Source organism: Equus przewalskii, chromosome 1, assembly GCF_037783145.1.
Source record: "Equus przewalskii isolate Varuska chromosome 1, EquPr2, whole genome shotgun sequence".
NCBI classification, from domain to species: domain Eukaryota; kingdom Metazoa; phylum Chordata; class Mammalia; order Perissodactyla; family Equidae; genus Equus; species Equus przewalskii.
The window spans coordinates 133,468,916-133,480,194 of record NC_091831.1 but is presented as its reverse complement, the minus strand read 5'-3'; the positions used below and the strand labels follow the sequence as shown (position 1 = coordinate 133,480,194).

Here is an 11,279-nt window from a genome sequence, read left to right as displayed (position 1 = left end):
GAGGGAACAGTCCGACAACCCAGCAGGCCTCAGGGGAGCCCCAGTGGCAAGTGCTGCTGCCCATCCATATAGAAGAGCCTCACCTTCTCCTTGTACTTTTATTCAGCACCCAGTCCATAGTAGAATTAGGCAGGGAAGCAAAGGTGAATTGGACATCGTCCTCCTCCCCAGGACATTAGAGCCTTTAACAGTGGGAGAGACCCCAGTTACGTCAATAACTCAGGGCCTTGGAGCATCCCAGAATGGTGGAAAGCCAGGCTCTGAGCTCAGGCACGCCTGCACTCCCTTCCCTGGTCCAGCACTCAGAGCTCGAGATCCTTAGGCAAGTTAACCTCCTTAAGCCTCGGTTTTGTCACCTGAAACCAGTCTCTGTGTCACAGGTTGTGAGGATGAAATGAGGTCCCCCACATAAAGCTCTCAGAGGGTGCTTAGCTCGCCACCAGTAGCCTTATTAGCCTTATTGGTATTATTAGGGAGGCCGCAGCTGTCAGACCAGGGAGGCTGGGGGAAGGTGTTGGCTTTCCATCTGGACTTGAAAATGAGGAGAATTTAGATATGCAGAGATGGGCAAGCCAGGGCATCCCAGCTGGGGGCCAGAGAAAGGCCCAACACGGGAAAACAGTGTGGAGGGAGCCGCTAAGCTTTCCTTTTGACTGGCCGAGGAGGGCGCGAGAGCTCCATCTGGAAGGGCAGATGGGGGTAACTGGGGGGGCCAGAGCAAGAAACCAAACCTTGCTCTGTGGGGAGCTGTGAAGGAGTTGCACAGGGAAGTGACCGGGTCAGAGGTGGGAGAGGGGCCACAGGCTGGTGAGGATGGACGAGATGTACAGAGGGTGGGAGGGTGGTTGCCTTTCAAACACATGACTCACCGTGTTCTGGGAAAGACCTAGGATTGAGATATAATTCTTGGGACTTTATCTCTTTCACAACTGGCTTCAAAGGGAAGAAGTTTGGGTGACAAGAGAGGAGCTAAAGGGCCACGTTAATGATTGGAGAGGCGACATGGTTCAGGAAAACATCAATACTCCTCGTCTAATCATTTACCGGGAAAGCGTTGGCAAGGGAGGTGCGTGGGAAGTACAACTCTGCAACCCTGAGGACAGAGCTCAAGACCAGACGGGGTCTGGCCCTGGGCACAGTGAAAACTGGATTTCTCTCTAGATCTCTGTCAAACCTCTTTAGGGTCCCATTGCCCTATTAACACTACCTCTTCCCTCAGTTGCGCAGATCCCATGGGCACATCCAAACACGCCATGTCTCCATGTGTGGGTATGGTGTAGACATTTGAATCCCCACAATGCTGCTCCTCAGCTGTGGGACTTTGGGCAGATGACTTGACGTGGTCACTTGAGAGCCCTGCAGTAAATTGAGACGTCAGTGAATCCTTCAGCAGCGAACTCACTGCCTCAGAGCCTTGTTCTCTTCCTCCAGCACGGAGGGAAATCTACTGAAATCCTACAGGCCCTGGACCGAGCATCCTTGTCCCTCCCTGACCTCACGGACTGTTGAGGGGATGTTCGCAGAGCTCCTGGGCTTCCCTTTCAATTGGATTCTAAATACACAGACGCTATTTGCTCATAATAACGAAGATATGTCACAATCTGTGAGAACGTCTGAACTTATTATAAACTTAGAGTCAGGCGCCAGGGTAAATGTTCCAGAGACTTGCAGGTGTTCTCAGATCAAATTGGTTTCTTTCTGAAGAAATTATGTGAAGCGTTGACACTGGTAAAGCAATTCCAAAATGGAATCTAATTCAGTGCATCTTTCTGCTGGTTTCAAAGGAAAATTGATTTATATAATATTAGTTCCCTTTTGAATCTGACACTGATCTAATAAGCGTGTTATTATTGTCATTTGGTATATCTCTGCTGAATATTAAGCTGTCTATATCGTATATATGTGAATATAAAATGGACCATCTCATGCCTTCTCATTGGAAATACAAGGTTTGTGACAGCTTTTATTCTCACTAAATCCAATTCTGATCAAGGTTTTGGGCTAAAGTTTAAGTTTCTACCTTCCCATCAGAGAGGTAATGAATGGAAATGCTGTAAAACTGTGAAATTCATGTTTTCCCCACATGAAACATTAGAGAGTGCTCAAGTGTATTAGAGGCATCATTTAAATAGAAACATATTCTCATCTGTTCACTCTCCAGTGGGTTTTACCTGCAACATTTTCTTAGCTGAGGTAAATCTCCTCATAAAAATTGAAAATAATAAAACAATATTTTAAAGCATCCCTGAGTAATTCAGGCTAGGCTTTCTTCTATCCAGTCTGAACATGTAACGTTTTATATGTTGGCATTAAGAATAACTTTGAGAGCAGCCTTGCAGTTCTTTTCAAACCGTTCAGGTCCCCCCTCAACATAATCGCCTTGTGAAGTGGGATAAATGAAAGAGAATAGTAATCGGAGCTCTTCCTTGCCCAGAACTAACGCAGACTCACGAACTCAAGCAGAAAGGGATTGTATTGGCAGCGCATCAGAAAGCTTGAAGAATCGACAGAAATACCTATAAGAAAACCAACAGCATGAAAAAATGAAAAACATAAAGCTACAAGAAAACTTGATTTGAGGAAACAGGTAATTCAATGAACATAAAGTATCAAATCAGAAGCAAGCAAGAAAGCTAGCAATAACATAAGACAAAACCATCTTATATATAAAGGGAAATAGGAAAATATATATTATATATAAGCTTTATACATATAATACATATTAGTTATACAGAATATTACTAGCATGTATATAAACTCAGGGTTTTGTCTTATGTTATTGTTACATATACATATATTAGGAAGAGTCAAAAAGAAGAAAGTTTGAAATTTTAGAAAGATAGATTAAAAATGCAATAGCAGGGCTAAACATAAAGTATAAGTAAGTCTTTTATAAGAGAAAGCTAAACCCATAGATAAGAAATATGACAGAAAAGATGAGACATGGAAAGAGAATATCTATCAATCTAGGAGGCCATTATCCAATTAACGGGTGTCACAGAAAAGTGAGGAAAGTGGAGAGAAGGAACTTACTCAAAATAATAGAAAAAATTTCCCCAGAATTAAAATTCCAAGTTATCAGAGAATGACTCTTGCCCAACACAGAAAATTTCTGAAAGATCCACAAATGGACACATGATATCAGGAATAAGGAAATATGCGGGGCCTGCCCCATGGCAAAGTGATTAAGTTCACACGCTCCGCTTTGGCAGCCCGGGGTTCACGGGTTCAGACGCCGGGGATGGACCTACACACTGCTCATCAAGACATGCTCTGGCAGGCCTCCCACATACAAAATAGAGGAAGACTGGCACAGATGTTAGCTCAGTGACAATCTTCCTCAAGCAAAAAGAGGAAGATTGGCACAGATGTTAGCTCAGTGACAATCTTCCTCACCAAAAAAAAAATAATAATAATAATAATAAGGAAATATAAAAAGCATCTATGATGTTGAGTGGGGGCACTGTAATTACCCGCAAAAGATAAGGAACATGCTGACATCGGCCTTCTCATAAGCAATACTGGATGTCAGAAGAAAGTGGAGGGAAAATGGTTTTTGAAGACAGAATTGTTTACCCAGGCAAGCTATCAATCAAATGTAATTGATCTAAATAAAGACACTTTCAGACAAACAATGCCTCATAAAACTACTTCTGCCTTTCTCAAGAAGTTATTTAGGGATATACATCATCAGTGAATGAGAACAAACCAGAAAGGGAAAGACACGGGATCCAGGAAACAGTGGATCTGACCTAGGAAGGTTATGCAGTCATGCGCCACATAACGATGTTTTGGTCAACGACGCAAGGCATACACAATGTTGGTCCCATAAGATCAGTTATCATATAGCCTGGGTGTGCAGTAGGCTATACCATCTAGGTTTGTGTAGTACACGCACTCTATGATGTTGGCACACTGTTGAGACCACCTAACAGTGCATTCTCGGACCATGTCCCCATCATTAAGTAACACATGACTGTACAGAAAAATCTGGAAGGACAGCTATACGGAAGAGAGCAACAAACCCAAACTCAGTAGGAGAACATAAGACAGGGAGAAAGACAAGGACTCTGCAAGAATTGCTACATCTGAAAGGCTTAGTAAACTTGAGGCTTTTTTTTTTTTTTTTTTTTTTTGTCTGAAAGGAAAGAGAGAAGGGAGGAAGGGAGGAAGAAAGATAAAAGACGAGAAATGTCAGGAAGGCCAAAGTCTGTAGGTGAAGGTGGTAATCCAAATATAAAGCCAAGTAAATGTGACATCATTTTAAGCAACTGATAGAGTGAAAGAAAAGAAAAGCCATTTGAGCTTGATGTTGTTGTACCTCCTGCCTTGGAAGTTGCCCATAGCTCCTGATATTGGACATAGACAGGGACATGTAATCCTGGCATACTGTCCCTCCCTGCAGGGGACAATGAGTAACTGCTCATAATAACACAAATGCCTTTTGTGGGTGTTATAACTTTTTAAATCGGCCACAGAGAAAGCAGGGAAGCCTTTACTACAGTTGCAGAACTGAACACAAATCTTTCGCATGTTGACAACATGAAAACCGAGGTGTAACTGACAAGAGAGGCTCTGGATGAGCCCGGGGAGTCCTCTCACATCCTCCACAAGAATGGAACTACTGTGGAGGACTCCAAAGCAATCACAGCAACATGAAATGCCAAAAGCCCAAATTCGGTAAATTCAGCAAATTTGTCATTCATCAAATTGCATTTTAAAGAATTTGGCTATGTCTTACAGAAGGTAAGAGATGAAAGAGAAAGAGGGATAAACTTATCTTTCCTAGAGAGAGTAAAGCACTGACTGAAGCTGATAGAACAAGAAATAGAGGTTGAAGCATAGTAGTTAAAGTCAAAAATATCAGCAATTGAGGAATCGTTAGAAAACGGGATAATTATCACACACCAGGAAGAGAAGGGGCAGAAGTACAGGGCCATGTGACCTAAATTTTAACCTCCTTATTAGCATAACAAGGAGTCAATAGGACGTTCTAAAGCTGATGAAATTAGGAAACAATGACATGAGCTGATTATTTTGAATTATAGGATAAACCACAGAAGAATGAAAAAAAGAGAAACAGCTAATAAAGTTTCCCTTCGGAGAATGGGGCGAGGGCTTGGGGAAAGGAGGCCAGGAGAGCGTGGATTTGCCTGTTTGTGTGTATGTGTGTGTGTTTTCCTTACAGGTAAGAACCATATCTTACCCGTCTTGGTTTTCCTACGTCCATCCTGATAGTTGGCACAATAACAAGAATAATAGTAAAATCATCTATTTGTTAAGCACCTTCCATGCCCCAGAGCCTGTGCAAGAGCTTCACGTAAACATGGCTGTTCCTTACCTCACCCCGCAAGGTAAACATTCTATCTGTCCAGTGAGGACGTGGATGCAGGGGAGTTCAGAAAAAGAAATTGTCCAAGGACACACAACTGGTTAACGGCAGGATTTGAACACAGGTTCTGAAAACCAGCAGGCTTTAAATCTAATTCTGTCTTTAAGACCTTGGGCTTTTTAAAGAAAAACTAAATCAGTGTTTGAATGAATGATTGTGAACAAACGAATGCACACAAAACTTAAAACGAATGTCAGTTCTGTTGTTCCATGCCTCAAAAAATAGCATTCTATCTTGCTACAAGTATCATTATCCAGATCCAAAAGGCTTTAGACTCATAAACATGCTATACCTGAAATAACTTCAAGAGCTATTGTAAAGTAATGAATAAGGTCTGGTGGAAGCCAGAGGGAAAATTTAGATTCTCAAAAGTAAGTGGAGAGATTTTGTCTAGTAATAGAACAAATTGAAATAATCCAGGCCAAAGGAACACTGGGTAGTAAATATATATTGAATCAGCCTTAACATTTTCAGCTTTCGGGACTAAAATATTATTTTTATGCGGATTTAAGCAGCTTAGGCATTAGGGCTTAATGCAAAATTAGTTTGCCTAAGTGTCTGTGTCTTTGAGCCCAAAGAAGGTCACACGGATGCCAGCACGTGCCTGCCTGCCTCTGGAGCACAGCACTGGTCCCCACGTCTTCTTCATCATCTCTTCTACCAAGAAAAAAAGGTGGAGTGCACTCTTCTCCCTTATATGTGTATCTATAAATTATATTCTGATATACTGGATTAAAATATGCATTACAGCACTTATAGAAAAAAAGAAAACTTAAAAGGATGAAATAAATACAGTATGTAAGCAGAAGTTCTACTTTTTCTTCTCACCCTCCACCGGGTAGTCTTGTGCCATCCCAGCCACACCCCACTTAGGAGAACACTGGTCTGTGGGGAGGATTATCACATGCTGAGCAAGCAGCTGTGGAGAATAAGTCGTATATAAATAAAACAAAAATATTATAATTAGAGTCAACATTTGTTAAGCACTTACCTTGCACCAGGCATTGTTCTAAGCAGTTTTTGTGTTTTAACTCATTTAATCCTTACAACAACCCTACAGGCATATTTTATGTTTAACCCCCATTTTACAAAGGACAGGATTGAGCCTCTAAAGATTAAGTAACTTTCCTGAGGTCACACAGCTTCTAAGTGTTGGATCTAGACTGCCTTTTTTAAAAGAAACATTTTATTTTGGAATAATGTTTAATTTATAGAAAAGTTGCAAAGATAGTACAGAGAGTTCCCATCATCCATTACCCGGCTTCCCTCATTGGTAACGTCTTATATAACCATGGTACATTTGGCAAAATGAAGAAACCAGCATTGGCACATTATTATCAACTGAACCCCAGGCTTCATGTGGGTTTTACCAATTTTCCACTAGTGTCCTCTTTCTGTTCCAAGACCAAATCCGGGGTGCCATCCAGAGTGGTGCCGCTTTTGGTACTGTGCATCAGTCAGGGGTCTACCAGGGAAGCAGTCACAGCAGGATGTGGAGACGGATGCGTGTACGGTGTTCCTTCACTGTAGCTGTCTTCTCCCTGAGTCTGCACATCCTCTTCCTTCTATGGCTGTTTTTCTGTGTCCAAATTTCCCCCTTTATAAGGACACAGTCACATTGGTCTAGGGCCCTTCCTAATAACCTCATCTTAACTTGATCATCTGCAAAGATCCTATTTCCAAAAAAGTTTACATTAACAGATACTAGGTGTGAGGACACCACCATCTTTTGGGGGTCACAGTTCAACCCATCACTAGGCACGTCTGAAAGCCACAGGGCAGGCCATTAGAAAGGGCAGGCTGGACGCTCAGGGAGCTGCTGTCTTCAGGCAGAATTTCTACTCCAAGGAAGCCTCAGCTCTACTCTAAGGCCTTTCAACTGATTGAGTCAGGCCCACCCAGATTATAAAGGATAATCTTCTTTATTTAAAATAAACTGATTATGGACTTTAATCACATCTACTAACTACCTTTACAACCACATCTAGATTAGTGTTTGATTGAATAACTAGGGACTATGGCCTAGCCAAACTGACACATGAAACCAAACATCACACATTGTAATGTGTTTAGATTCATTTGCTATAGTCTGCATCCCTCGGGATGCCTTTTGAGATTCTTTTGAATATCCAATCAAACCTGGAACCTGCTGTAACTTTGAGCATTAGCTGGGCAATCTCATGTATAGACTTACTAATGCCAGGCATGCTCCACATGCATTATCTCATTTAATCCTCAGAAGCACCCTGTGAGTTAAGGTTGCCAGCCCCACCTGGCAGAGGAAGGAGAAGAAAGAGACCTGTGGTGGCAGAAACAGGATTGGAACCGAGGCAGGTCTGTCTGCTCCAAAGCTTTGGGGACCAAAACCTTCACCACCATGCTGCAGTGGCTCCCTCACCCCCAACTGAGTCTTTTCAAACATACACAAGAAAACTCAGGGGAGTGTTCAAGCATTTTAAAGTCATGTGCTTTTCATTTACCAAAAATAATTTCATTTATTAAATTCAGTGCATCAGGTATCTTTATGTGAGGACAAAATTTCCTTCGCCATTTTTTTCCAAGTCTTTTATTGTGGTAAACATAACATAAAATCTACTTCCTTAACCATTTTCTTTCTTTCTTTTTTTTTTTTTTTTTGAGGAAGATTAGCCCTGAGGTAACATCTGCTGCCAATCCTCCTTTTTTTGCTAAGGAAGACTGGCCCTGAGCTAACATCCATGCCCACCTTCTTCTACTTTATACACGGGACGCCTGCCACAGCATGGCTTGCCAAGTAGTGCCACGTCCGAACCTGGAACCCAAACCAGCAAACCCTGGGCCGCCAAAGCGGAACGTGTACACTTAACCACTGTGGCACCGGCCGGCCCCACTCCCTTAACCCTTTTCGCATGTACAATTCTCCCTTTGTCTTTTGAGGTGAAATAAGTATAGGTCTTCTACAAAGCCCAGATGCTCCTCTAATGTCGGTTAGTTTTTCTTAGGGCTGCGAGGACACCTTCTCTGGCCAATAGCAGAAAACCTGGAATAAGAGGAGTCGCATTCACAGACAATGAGCTTTTTAAGGCAAGTGCAGTGGGAGGACCAGGTTCCCCAGGGTTATGCCTGCACTGGGGCATGTCCCGGATGACAGCACTTAGCCAGGTGGAAGAGGGCCAGCATTCAACCCGGCGGAGCAAACATCTACAAGGTTTGTCGAGATACAATGCAGGTACTGTACACTTTCTCTTCCTCCCTTCCCTTCCGACTTGCCCAATCTTTGAATCATTGTCAAGTTCTCAAGTGAGGATCTTGAGAGTCAACCAAAGAAGAGCAGAAACCAGGGAAAAGCAATCCCCACTCCCCCACGCCCTGTAGGCAACAAAGGACTGACTATTCTGAAGTTTCATCTTAAGGAGCCTGCTAACCCCCAGAAGTATCCAAGACGCGGGTGGGGTTACACTTTATACCTCTTGCTACTTTGTAAGTGTTTGAACAGAAAGGGACTATTTGTTCCAGAGGCTTACAAGATGGTTTTCCTAAAATAGCTGCACAGACAGGAGGGTGGAGTCTTGGGCGATGGAAGGAGCCCCCAGATGCCCCGGTGCAGCTCTCACCTGCTTCCCTGCCACACTTGCCTGCTGCCCTGTAGCTCTGCTCTGCAGGTCAGAGGCTGACATCAAGAAACGAGTCAATTTTTTGGGATAGAATGAGCAATTGCACAACACTGGAAATCTGTCCAGTCTATTCCAAGTTGCCCACACAACGGACACCCCCCAGATGAAACCTGATGCTTTGCCCTCTGTTGGGTCCACAGGTACTGCTCAAAGACCACTGGGAGCAATAGTGACCCAACTTGACTCCAGACACCGGTAAGCATCTTCAGGAAATCCTCTCCCGCTTTCCAGCCAGAATCTCAGACCCATCTGAGAAGGGCAGAATGAAACTTCTCCCTCCTCTGCGGAAGGAGCTAGCCTGGAGTCAAGGGTGTTACAATGTGAGGCTAATTACTGTAGCCTTTTAATATTCTCCTCTCCCAGGCCCTCCCGGGAAGGATAAAATAAAACGCTGCATAATAATAGGTGAAATGAACGTGGACTGGGAACCTTCAGTAGCTGTGTGACCTTGGACAAAGTAGTTGACCCAGACTTGCAATCTCATTAACACAGAAGGAAAGAGAGTGACAGAAAAGGCCCCTTTCTTTTCCTTGCCAGGGTGAGGAGGATCAGGCAGGAGCCAGGGTGTGTCAGAGAGGACTCGCCTATACATCTGACTCCGGGCGGGGGGAGGCAGTGTCTCATGGGAGACACAAGGCTGCAAGTTCAGCCTGAGGTTCTCCTTTATATTTTCCCCACAATTTTTGTTCAGCTGACAATTTCAGTTGTATCTGCCCAATGGCTTTTTTGTTTTGTTTTAATTGTGAACTATATCATACACAAAGAAGGGTGTAAAAAGCCTATGAATGGTTTAGAAACTAACAACAACATGAACACCAGTGTATTCACCATTCAGGAGTAAAAATAGAATGTGACCAACCCTTAGCATCCCATGTGCCTCGTTCAGATCACTTTCTCCTCCTGCCCCACACAGAGCCCACCTTACTAGCCTGATTTTTGTGTTAATGATTCTCTCGCACCTTTTCTTGTTGCCATGAATGCGCCTCTTAAAATATATGGATTAATGTCATTTTTGACATTTATATCAATGCAGTCACACTGTTATGAGTTATCTGTGACTTGCTTCCTGTGCTCAATTTTGTGTTTTTAAGATTGCTTCATGTTTTTGAGGGCAGCTGTGTGTAGTTCTTTCATTTTCACTGCTGTGTCGTATTTCTTCATATTCTGAATCGAATATGCCACAATCTATATATTCATTCTACATTTGATTGGCATTTCGGTTGTTCCCAGTTTAGAGCCATTAAGAACAATGCAGCTATGAATGTTCGTGCGTGTGTCTCCCGGCACACGCGTATATGAGTTTCTTCAGGAAGGAGTGGAATTGCAGGATCACAAAGCGTGTGGATTTTCCACTTTACTAGGTAATACCAGATAACGCTGTGCTGTTTTTCAAAGTGGTCGTACCAATTTATATTCCCAGTAGCAGTTAATAGGAGTTCCTCGTACATCCCGAAAAACACTATAAATCATCAACTTGGTTGTTGTTTTTGCTAATTCGTTAGTGCACAATGTTTTCTCATTGCAGTTTTAATTTGTAATTCCCTGGTTAACAATGAGATTGGGCATCTTTTCATATGATTATGAGTCATGTGTGTATTCCTCTTCTGTAAATTGCCTTTTCACGTCTTTGGCCCGCTATTCTGTTGAGTCATCTGTTTCATTCTTATTGCTTCATAAGAATTGTTACATATTCTGGAAGTCCTTTGTGGTTATATATTGCAAATTTCTCTCTGCATTTGTATCCTCTGTTCACTCTCTTAAAGGTATCTTCTGATAAAAACGTTCTCAAGTTAAACTTAGTTGAATTTACAGTGATGTATAAGAAGTTTTGATCTGTAGTAGGGACAGTCCTACCATCCTACCACCTTCTGCAGCTTCTTCAGGGTTGTTTTGACTAGGCTTGGCCTTTTGACCTTCTGTATAAATTTAAGTCACGATGACAGAAGAACTACACAACTGTAACATAGGCAGTGAAGACATTGAAATTGTTAAAGATTTTGTTTACCTCGGTTCAGTCGTCAATTTTAATGGAGATGGCAGCCAAGACGTCAAGAGAAGACTGAGACTCAGAAGGACAGCAAAGAAAGAATTAGGAAAGATCATCAAGTGTAAGGAAGTGTCGTTAGAGGCGAAGGCCAAGACTACCCACATGCTCTTATTCTCCATGACTATGTACGATGTGAAGGCTGGACAGTGAAGAAGGATGACAAGAAAAGAATTGACTTATTTGAAAT

The 11,279-nt window shown here is 42.6% G+C and overlaps 1 long non-coding RNA gene across 1 annotated transcript; it reads left to right on the top strand.

The window, feature by feature from the left end:
- Positions 1-1,650: 1,650 nt before the first annotated feature.
- Positions 1,651-6,197, top strand: LOC139078874 (uncharacterized). The gene is made up of 3 exons (XR_011532158.1): positions 1,651-1,949; positions 2,435-2,587; positions 5,964-6,197. It is a non-coding gene; the product is annotated as an uncharacterized lncRNA (long non-coding RNA).
- Positions 6,198-11,279: the final 5,082 nt, after the last annotated feature.